The sequence below is a fragment of the Rattus norvegicus genome, chromosome 12, assembly GCF_021556685.1.
Source record: "Rattus norvegicus strain SHRSP/BbbUtx chromosome 12, alternate assembly SHRSP_T2T, whole genome shotgun sequence".
NCBI classification, from domain to species: domain Eukaryota; kingdom Metazoa; phylum Chordata; class Mammalia; order Rodentia; family Muridae; genus Rattus; species Rattus norvegicus.
The window spans coordinates 18080120-18089448 of record NC_141545.1 but is presented as its reverse complement, the minus strand read 5'-3'; the positions used below and the strand labels follow the sequence as shown (position 1 = coordinate 18089448).

Below are 9329 nucleotides of genomic sequence, written 5' to 3'. Positions count from 1 at the left end.
CTTCCTCCTCCTCTTCCTTTCTCCTTCTCCCCTCCTCCTCTTCCTCCTCTTCCTCCTTCTCCCCTCCTCCCCCTCCTCCTCCTCCTCTTCCTCATCCTCATCCTCGTCCTCCTCCTCTTCCTCATCCTCTCCCTCCTCCTCTTCCTCCTCCTCTCCCTCCTCTTCTTCCTCCTCCTCCCCCTCCTCCTCTTCCTCATCCTCCTCCTCTTCCTCATCCTCTTCTTCCTCCTCCCCCTCCTCCTCTTCTTCCTCCTCCTTCCCCTTCTTCTCCTCCTCTTCCTCCTCCTCCTCTTCCTCTTCCTCCTCCTTCTCTTCTTCCTTTCCTTATCCTCCTCTTCCTCCCCCCAACCTCTCCGTCTCCTGAGAATCTCCTGCTCCTCTCGGGGCTCTGGCATTTATTCCCTCTCCAGAGTCCACAGAATTAGAACTAATTACATTTGCAGCTATAAGGCTCGAAGTGAGTCTTAACTACCAGGAGACACCCCCCACCTCGCCAAGTGAGACACGAGAACGGAGTTCGTTGCAAATGCAAGAGGTTTATTTTCAGCGCGTCAGGGCCGATCTTCAATCAGCCCCTTGTGGCGGCGAGTGACTAGAAGGCAACCCTGAATGGCTACAACAAGCAGTTTTTATACTTTTTAGGGGTACAGGTTATATCAGCAAGGTTACAGTTTAAACTTATTGACTAAGCATGTTGACCTTTGAATCTATTGGCTAGCAAGCATATGACATGCATTCGAATTCTATCTGGGACCAGAGGGTCAGGTGACTATCAGTCAGTACATTCTGTGGGTTTTCAAGAATGTCCCTGCTCCTCCCGAGAACTGTGGGTGGAAAAAGGAACTTGGCCTAGCCTTGACCCCAGGCGGGAAACTGGTACTTGGCCTAATCTTGACCTAAGGCAGTGGGTGTAAAGCTGGCAAAAGCCCCTAGGGTCCTTCACCGGAACTCCATAACCTACCTACTTTCTACCAGGCCAAGTCTCTTAATAGCTCTTACACTTCAGTAAGAACTAGGGTCCTTCACAGCTAGCAGAAATCACACCCCTCCTAGAGCACAAAACAATCATAGTCAACGGCTGTGGACAAACTGAAGCAGCCCCATATCTCACATCTAGGATTAAAACAAACCACACTCACATAACATAACTGGGTTTTTTTCCTCAAAGAACCGAACTTCTCAGTACGTGAAACATATCTCAACACAATAAAGGCTACATATGAAAAACCTATTGCCAAAGTTATCTCAAATGTAGACCTTGAAGATTTCCACTAAAATCAGGAACAAGACGAGGGTATCCACTCTCTCCATACCCGTTCTATATGGTATTTGAAGCCCTAGCTGTAGCAGTATGACAAGAGAAGGAAATAAAACACTCCAAGGAGGAGAAGAAGAAATTGTAGAATCCCTATTTGCAGATAACCTGATTCTATATGGAACTGACCCCAATGACGACTCCACCAAAAACAAAAACAACAAACCAATTTTTTTTAAAAAAAAAAATATCCCAACTAGCAAGGCCCTGGGTTCGGTCCCCAGCTCCGAAAAAAAAGAACCAAAAAAAAAAAAAAATCCCAACTAAACAAACAAAAACCTAAACCGGTAAACACTTTTGCACTTTTGGCAAAGTGGCAGAATACATCATCAACTTCCTGTCTACGAAATGACAAACATCTTGAGAAAAAACAAATCAGTGAAACATTCCCATTCTCAATAGCTTCAAGAAAAAAATATAAACCTAATCAAGAAGTAAAAGACCGGGGCTGGAGAGATGGCTCAGCGGTTAAGAGCACTGACTGCTCTTCCAGAGGTCCTGAGTTCAATTTCCAGCAACCACATGGTGGCTCACAACCATCCGTAAAGGGATCGATGCCCTCTTCCAGTGTGTCTGAAGACAGCAACAGTGTACTCACATAGATGAAATAAATAAATAAGTCATTAAAAAAAAAGAAGTAAAAGACCTCTATAAAGGAAGCTTTAAAATTCTGGAGGAGAGGGGAAGGGGAGAAAAAAGGTTGCCTTTAGAACTGTGGTTCTCAACCCGGGGGTCTCTGTTGTGGATAGACCTGGTGCTATTTGTATTTTGATGCTAATTCTGCTTCCCCAAGAGGGGTTGCCTGGGACAAGGAGTGAGTCACCTATTCAGGTGGCTTCTTGAAACCCTTCCTTTAATGAATAAAGATTTCTAGGAACCAATCACTGGATGAGGAGTAGGCGGGACTTCCAGGTCGGAGAGGGGAAGAAAGGAAGCAGGAAAGTTGACTTGTTTTTGGATGGAGAGAGCTTGGAGGACAAAATGTCGGTAGCAAGAGGCCCCGGTTTAGATGGTAGTTCCACCAGGATTAGCCATCGGAGGAGTTATATTTAGAATAGCACACAAAATTAGGATGCTAGTTGCTGCGCCGAGCAATTGTGTCACCTGTTGATTCTAAACTAAGTTTGTGCGGTGTTTTCCTTCATGAGGCGACTCAACTGAGTTTCAGAGAAAAGTACGGTGGCGGGGCGCCCCAGCCACCCACGAGAATTTGGAACCGTGGGGCTGGCGTGGCCGCAACCCACCATGGGAACTTAGCGAGTCAGTTGGAGAGATTTCAGAGCTCCCAGGTCAGAGAGTCAGCCGGCTTGAGAACAGGCCATGCCGGCTTGCCCACCGGTTCCATGCCAACAGTAGCGTGGATTTTCCTTTTTTATTATTTCACGCAACAGGTGAACCCCACTGGAGGTCCACCTGAGACCATCAGAAAACACATATTTATTTACAGTCAACTTATAGCGTCAGCAGCGCTGCCGTTATGAAGTAGCAACAAAAATCATGTTATGGCTGGGGTTGCGGGGAGGTCACCACAACATGAGGACCTGTATTCTGAAACATCAGGAGGGCTGAGAACCACTGCTCTAGAAGATTGAATGATTTTTCAAGATCGTGGGTCGGAGGGGCTGGGGATTTAGCTCAGTGGTAGAGCGCTTGCCTAGCGAGCGCAAGGCCCTGGGTTCGGTTCCCAGCTTCGGAAAAAAAAAAAAAAGACCGTGGGTCGGAAGAGTTAATATGGCCCATCCTACCAAAAAGCGGTCTACAGATTCAACATAATCCCAATCTACATCCTCATGGCTCTCAGGACATAAATAAAAGAAATAGAAAACATTGCCGTGAAAGACCCTAGAGAGCAATCTTCAACAAAAGGAGCACCGTGGAGATAACACTATACTCAATTCCAAGTTATATAGAACCATAGCAAATTCAGCATGGTACTGCCACAGAAGAGATGTCAACCGATGGACCAGAAGAGAAGAGCCACGGCCACCTGTTTGTTGTTTTGTTTGTTTGTTTGTTTTTACAAAGATGCCCTAAGTTACAGCATAGAGAAAATACAGCATCTTCAACAAACAGTGTTGGGAAAACTGGACGGTGTATGCCAAAGATACTTATTCTTATGTCTCATGCTCATAAAACCCAACTTGAAATGGTTCAAGAACTCAACATAAGACCTGGAACTCCGAGACAGTTAGCAGAAAAATCGGGGCATAGGAGAAGACTTCCCGAAAGACTCAATCACTGGGGAAATACGGCTGACTACTGACAAATGGGACTTTATGGAATTAAGGCAGGGTCTCTTGTTTCTGTACAACCAAGGAGATGGTAATGGAGTGAAGAGACCATCTACTGAGTGGAGAAGAATTTGCTAGTGACTGGCTTGACTTTATTGCCTTCTCCTTAGATTTTGGTTTTCCCTCCCTCAATCAACTTAATGGCAACCACTACATAGTATTCCTTAAATATTTATGGCAATAAAGTTTTCTGTCCTTTCCAGAGGTCCCCTGTGTGTCAGAGCCCATCTCCCACACTCAAACTTGGTGACTGCCTTGGTCTCCATTTAAATCATCCTTCTACTCAGTCACTGAGGAGGAGGGCTCAATGTGGGTAATGAAGGGCCACTTACTGAAGGCAGCATTCTACACAGGTTCCCTGGAAACGGGAGGGCTTTCCTGTAGGTGTCTTCTTTAGGACCCTATCATAGAAGCCTCAGGGAACAAGAGAGCCTGAATGTTCTCCCTTTCTCCCTACATGTCTGACAAACATGCCCAAGGGGGTCAGGAATCCTCTTTCCAATTACGGAGTGGGAAATGCTGTCTCAGATGGGAGCAGGGGCATGTGTTGGTGTGTGTATGCCATGGTGCCCATGTAGAGGGCAGAGGAAAACATGTGTTGACCCTAACCTTCTACCTCAAATGAGGCAGAGACTCTCTTGTTTTCTGCTGCAAACATCAGGCTAGCTAGCTAGCTAGACAGTAAATTTCCAAGAAGTCTCCTGATGCAATCCCCATCCTAGGGACACTAGGATTACAGATAAATATGGTACACATATAACTTATGCACTGGGGATTTGAAGTAAGTTCCTCACATTCTTGTGGCCAACAGTTAACCTCCCCGAGCCATCACCCAGGTCCTGGGTGGGAGAATGGGGTCTTTGAGATGTGATTAGGCCATGAGGGTGGGGCCCTCATGAATAGTATTAGTGTTCTCATAAAAGCAGTCCCAGGTGCTGGAGTTCTGGCTCAGTGCTGAAGAGTGCTTGCTTCTCTTCCAGAGGACCTAAATTCAGGTCCCAGCATCCATACTGGATGGCTTACATCAGTTCCAGGGAATCCAATGCTCTCTTCTGCTTCCCTGGTCATCTGCACACATGTGGCACTCTCTCTCTCTCTCTCTCTCTCTCTCTCTCTCTCTCTCTCTCTCACACACACACACACACACACACACACACACACACACACACACACCACACATCTGTAAAAGTTAATGTTTAAAAAGCAGTCCAAGAGAGCTCCTGTGTCCACATTCTGCACTGTGGAAGTTCTCACCAGAACCTCGTGGTGCTGTATTCTGACCCTACACTCCCAGCCTCAGATCTGTGAGAAAGAAATACTTATACGCCACCAAACATACTTCACTACAGCATCCCACAGGGACAAAGCCATTTCTAGGGGGCCCATGCTTCCAGGGAGGAGGGAGTCCCTCTCTGAATCACTTCTGATCTGTGTGCTCCAGCCCATTTCTGGGTGTGTGGGTGGAGTTCAGTGTACCAGTGTATTCCCCCAAATTTCTGTCCCCGGCCATCCCTCCAGAGGATCTAGGTTTCTCTTTAGGAAAGTTCAACCTAGAAGGAAGGAGGAAGACACTTGCTTCCTCACATCACACCCTTCGGTGGGGGCATTTCCTGCAGCTGTTATTTAAATGTTTATTTATTTTTTTGTGCATGTGTGTATACATTATTTTTGATATGTCCCCCTTCTCCACATGTGGAGGTTAGAGGGCAACTTTCAAGAGTCACTTCTATCCTACCATGTGCATCCCAGGGATTGGGCTCAGGTTGTTAGGTTTGGCTGCAAGCCCCTAAAACTGCACAGCCATGCCAGCAGTTCTGATGTTCTTACAAAGGCACTAATCTCATTCCTGGTGGCTCCACCTCCATGACCAAATTAAGCACATCTCAACGTCTCCACCTCTTGATACTATTGTTTTGGGAGAAGGTTTCAACACACAAATTGTGTGGGGGACACAGTCCGTCTCAAGAGCACCGGGACAATGCAATGGCCAGTGTTGAAATGAGGGCTATAGTGCAGTCACAGGTGTGTGCTTAACAATGGCCTCATCTTGGAATATACCAGTGACAGTTAGTTTTATCTATTAACTTGACATCACCTAGAATCACCCCAGAAGAGTCTCAGGATTTGGAGAGATGGCTCAGAAGTTGAGTACTTGTTGCTCTTGCAGAGGACCTGGGTGCAGTTCCCAGTAATCATCTGGTAACTCATAGCCTTCTGTAACTCCAGTCCTAGGGGATCCAATACCCTCTTCAGACTTCTGCAGACATCAAACACATACATACATGCAGGCAAAACACTCATGCACACAATACCAAAAACAATCTTTAGAAAAACCACTCTTAATGAGGGCTTACCTAGATTAGGGTGTCATGTGGGCATGTCTGTAGGGAATTGCCTTTATTATGTTGAGATGTGAAGACCTGCCCACTGTGGGTGGTACCATTCCCTATGCAAGAGATACCAGGTTGTGTGAGAGTGGAGAAAGCAAGCTGAGCCCATACTTGCATATGTTCACGACTTTCTGTTTCTGATTATGGCTGTGATATGACTAACTCCTGCTACAGTGACCTCCCTACTATGATGAATTGTAACTTGATGGATTGGACCTCTGAGGTAAACCAAACCCTTTCTCCTCTGAATTGCTTTTGTCAAAGTATTTTATCATAGTCAGTGGAAATGAAAGTTGGACAACCTGCCTCCAGCTTGTTTTAAGGCTGGTCCCTGGCATCTGTCTGTCCTCTTCTTTCCTCAAACTCCTGCCTTAGTCTCATCGTTGGATACAGTTCCTGAAGACGAAGGACCCTAATAGGACCTCTTACATGACTTCAAAGACTCCTCAACCAAGCACAGACTTCACAGACATAAATTTGGCCTCTGTTGTGTCCTGTGGATGGATTGGTTTGCACATGCACAGCTCATACCATGGCTGTTGCTAAGATTTCATTGGCACACCCAATTGTCTGAGTTTGTCCCCAAGCCATCAACACCATATCTACTCATCTGTATGAGACCTCTCAGGCAGAATCTGGGCTCAGGAGCTCACAGAAGGGTAAGCTCAGTAAACTCAGTGAACTTAGGCCATAGACAGTGGCTAGCCCAGAACTCCTAAAACCTCATGAGTCATCTGCTGTTGAAATGAGGAGCCTTATCTATGGCCTGGGAGATATCAGTGACAATGTCCAGTAACAGGGCTTGTCCTCTGGAGTCCAGACTCCGTTCTTCATATCCCCTACTAAATATCCAGGAAGAACTGGACCTGGTGGAGGTCTGTAATCTCAGGTACTCAGGAGGAGGAGGAGGCAGGAGACTGACATATTTATGTGAGACCATTTCAAAGTAAAAATTAGAGGACTAGGTTATAGCTCAGTTATAGTATAGCTGCCTAGAATCCCCCCAGTGACAGGCTGGGGAATAGTTCAGTTGTATAACCACCCTCCCAACCCCCACCCACAGTAAGGGACTGGATGTGTTGCTTAGTGGTGGAGAGCCTGTTGTGGTCATTTGAGTATGCCTAGCCCAGCAAGAGGCAATATTTGAAGGTGTGGCCTTGTTGGAGTAGGTGTGGCCTTGTTGGAATAGGTGTGCCACTGTGACTTTGGGCTTTAAATCCCTCATCCTAGCTGCCTGGAAGTCAGTCTTCCACTAGCAGCCTTCAGATGAAGATGTAGAACTCTCAGCTCCTCCTGCACCATGCCTGCCTGGACACTGCTATGTTCTTGCCTTGATAATGGACTGAACCTCTGAACCTGTAAGTCAGCCTCAATTAAATGTTGTCCTTATAAGAGTTGCCTTGGTCATGGTGTCTGCTCATAGCAGTAAAACCCTAACGAAAGACACTTACTTGCCTAACATGCCTGAGATCCTAGATTCAATGTTTTACACACACACAAGGGGTGGGGGGAGAAGAGGAGGAGGGAGAGGGAGAACTGTAATCAGGAGACTCAGCTGCAATGTTATTTCACGAGGCCATCTGTGACTGGGTCATGGTGGTACACACCTGTAGTCTCAACGCTGAGGCAGGAGGTCTGAGAGTTCCATGCCAACCTGGGTTACATCAGAAGGTTCTGCCTCAAAACCCCCAAATGCAAGAAACTCCTACCTTGGGGGCTGGAGAGATGGCTCAGTGGTTAAGAGCACTGACTACTCTTCCAGAGGTCCTGAGTTCAAATCCCAGCAACCACATGGTGGCTCACAACCATCTGTAATGGGATCTGATGCCCTCTTGTGGCATGCAGGTGTACGTGCAGAGAGAGCACTCACAAAAAATAAATAAACCTTTAAAAAAAAAAAAAAGAAATTCCTACCTTATCTAACTCAGCACCATCTTCTTCAGTCCCGGTTGAAAGCTGAGCATGCCACTGTGGGGAAGAGAGGACCGATCACTAGCTGCGGTGGTCAGAAATGGCAGACACAAATGCACAAGTGAGCCTGCAGAGGTCAGTGTCTGAGGCAGGGGGATGTCAGGTCCAAAGCTGGGTGGAGCTGGTTGGCTGGAAGCTGGGGACTGATCTCAAAAGGAAAAGTGCACAATAAGCTTGAAAAAAAAATCCTTTTATTTTGAAATGGTGCTTCAGGTAGGTCTGGTGAGTTTCATATATGTCCCCTGCTAGGATACTGGTGTCCACCCCCAGCCCCTTCAGCAGCTGAAGGGCCCTGGAGGAGACCGGAAGGAGGAAGTGGGAAACTCCCGATCCTGTGCCTGGCAGGCCCTCATGAGCCTACAGGTCCTCAGCCCCAGCGTCTGGACCACATAGAAGCCACCTTATGAGCCAGGAGGACAGCGGGAGCCAGCAAACAGGTTGTCTTCCCTCCACATGCCTCTGTCTCCTTCAGTTTGAATTTCTGTTGAGGAGTGGCAAGTTTAGCTGTGTGGTGCTGTCAAGAAATGACGTAGCTCCCCAGTCAGGGCCCCTATGCCGTGGCCATGCATAAGGAGGTACAGGGGAGAGCAACCCATTCGTTGCATAGCAGGTCCAAAAGGGTTCGTGCTGTTGGGCATCCAGTACTAGACCACACTCATTGAACTGGCTTCCTCTCTACCACCCAATTCTCTACATCTTCACCAAAGTTCTTTCTTCCTATCCGTCTCTGCCTACCCCTGCCTCCTTCCCTTTCTGCAGGTCCCCAAACTCCTCTCTTCCCACACCCACAACCCACTACAGGGCGGTGGAAACCTTCGAGTACACTTGGAAAGTTTTCCTGGAGGTCGGCAGCTGGGTGGGGGGCGCCATGGGCAGCAGGAAGCAGCAGAAACAGCAGCACCAGTGGTGGCCACATGACCCTGGGACAGGGCCCTGCAAAAGGACGGGTTGTTGGTCAGAGGCCTTCCCTACCCAGGTGGCTTCTATTCCCTCCCGCTTCTGCACACCACGTCCATTCCTCTCTGGTACTGGGAAGACCGCCTTCTCACTTCCGAGGTGCCCTGTGTCAGCCTTCAGCCTGGTCAACGGTCTCCAGGTCCCCAAGAATTGTCAGGTGCGGACAGTTGTGACTCTGGAACTAAGGATCTCCTCGAGTCAGCTTGCAAGTCCTGGCCACGCCCCGCATCCAGAGCCACGCCCCTCGAACATGAGCTGACCCGCCTACTCTGACCACAGCCTTGAGCCCAAGCCATGCACTCCTACTACAGAGCTGCTCCTTTATACTATGGCCCTGCCCTTAAAACATAGTCACACCCACTCCTTAATGTTTAGAGCCTTCTCCAGCCGCTGGCCACACCCACT

General features: G+C 47.8%; 2 long non-coding RNA genes across 2 annotated transcripts; one reads left to right on the top strand and one right to left on the bottom strand.

Moving 5' to 3' along the window:
• The first annotated feature begins 2855 nt into the window (after positions 1–2855).
• On the top strand, positions 2856–3805 carry LOC148002204 (uncharacterized). The gene is made up of 2 exons (XR_015634946.1): positions 2856–2923; positions 3025–3805. It is a non-coding gene; the product is annotated as an uncharacterized LOC148002204 (long non-coding RNA).
• Positions 3806–8146: 4341 nt separating this feature from the next.
• LOC102555525 (uncharacterized) lies at positions 8147–9147 on the bottom strand. The gene is made up of 3 exons (XR_015634656.1): positions 9017–9147; positions 8781–8900; positions 8147–8448 (listed from the first exon to the last, which is right to left on the bottom strand). It is a non-coding gene; the product is annotated as an uncharacterized LOC102555525 (long non-coding RNA).
• Between the last annotated feature and the right edge of the window lie 182 nt (positions 9148–9329).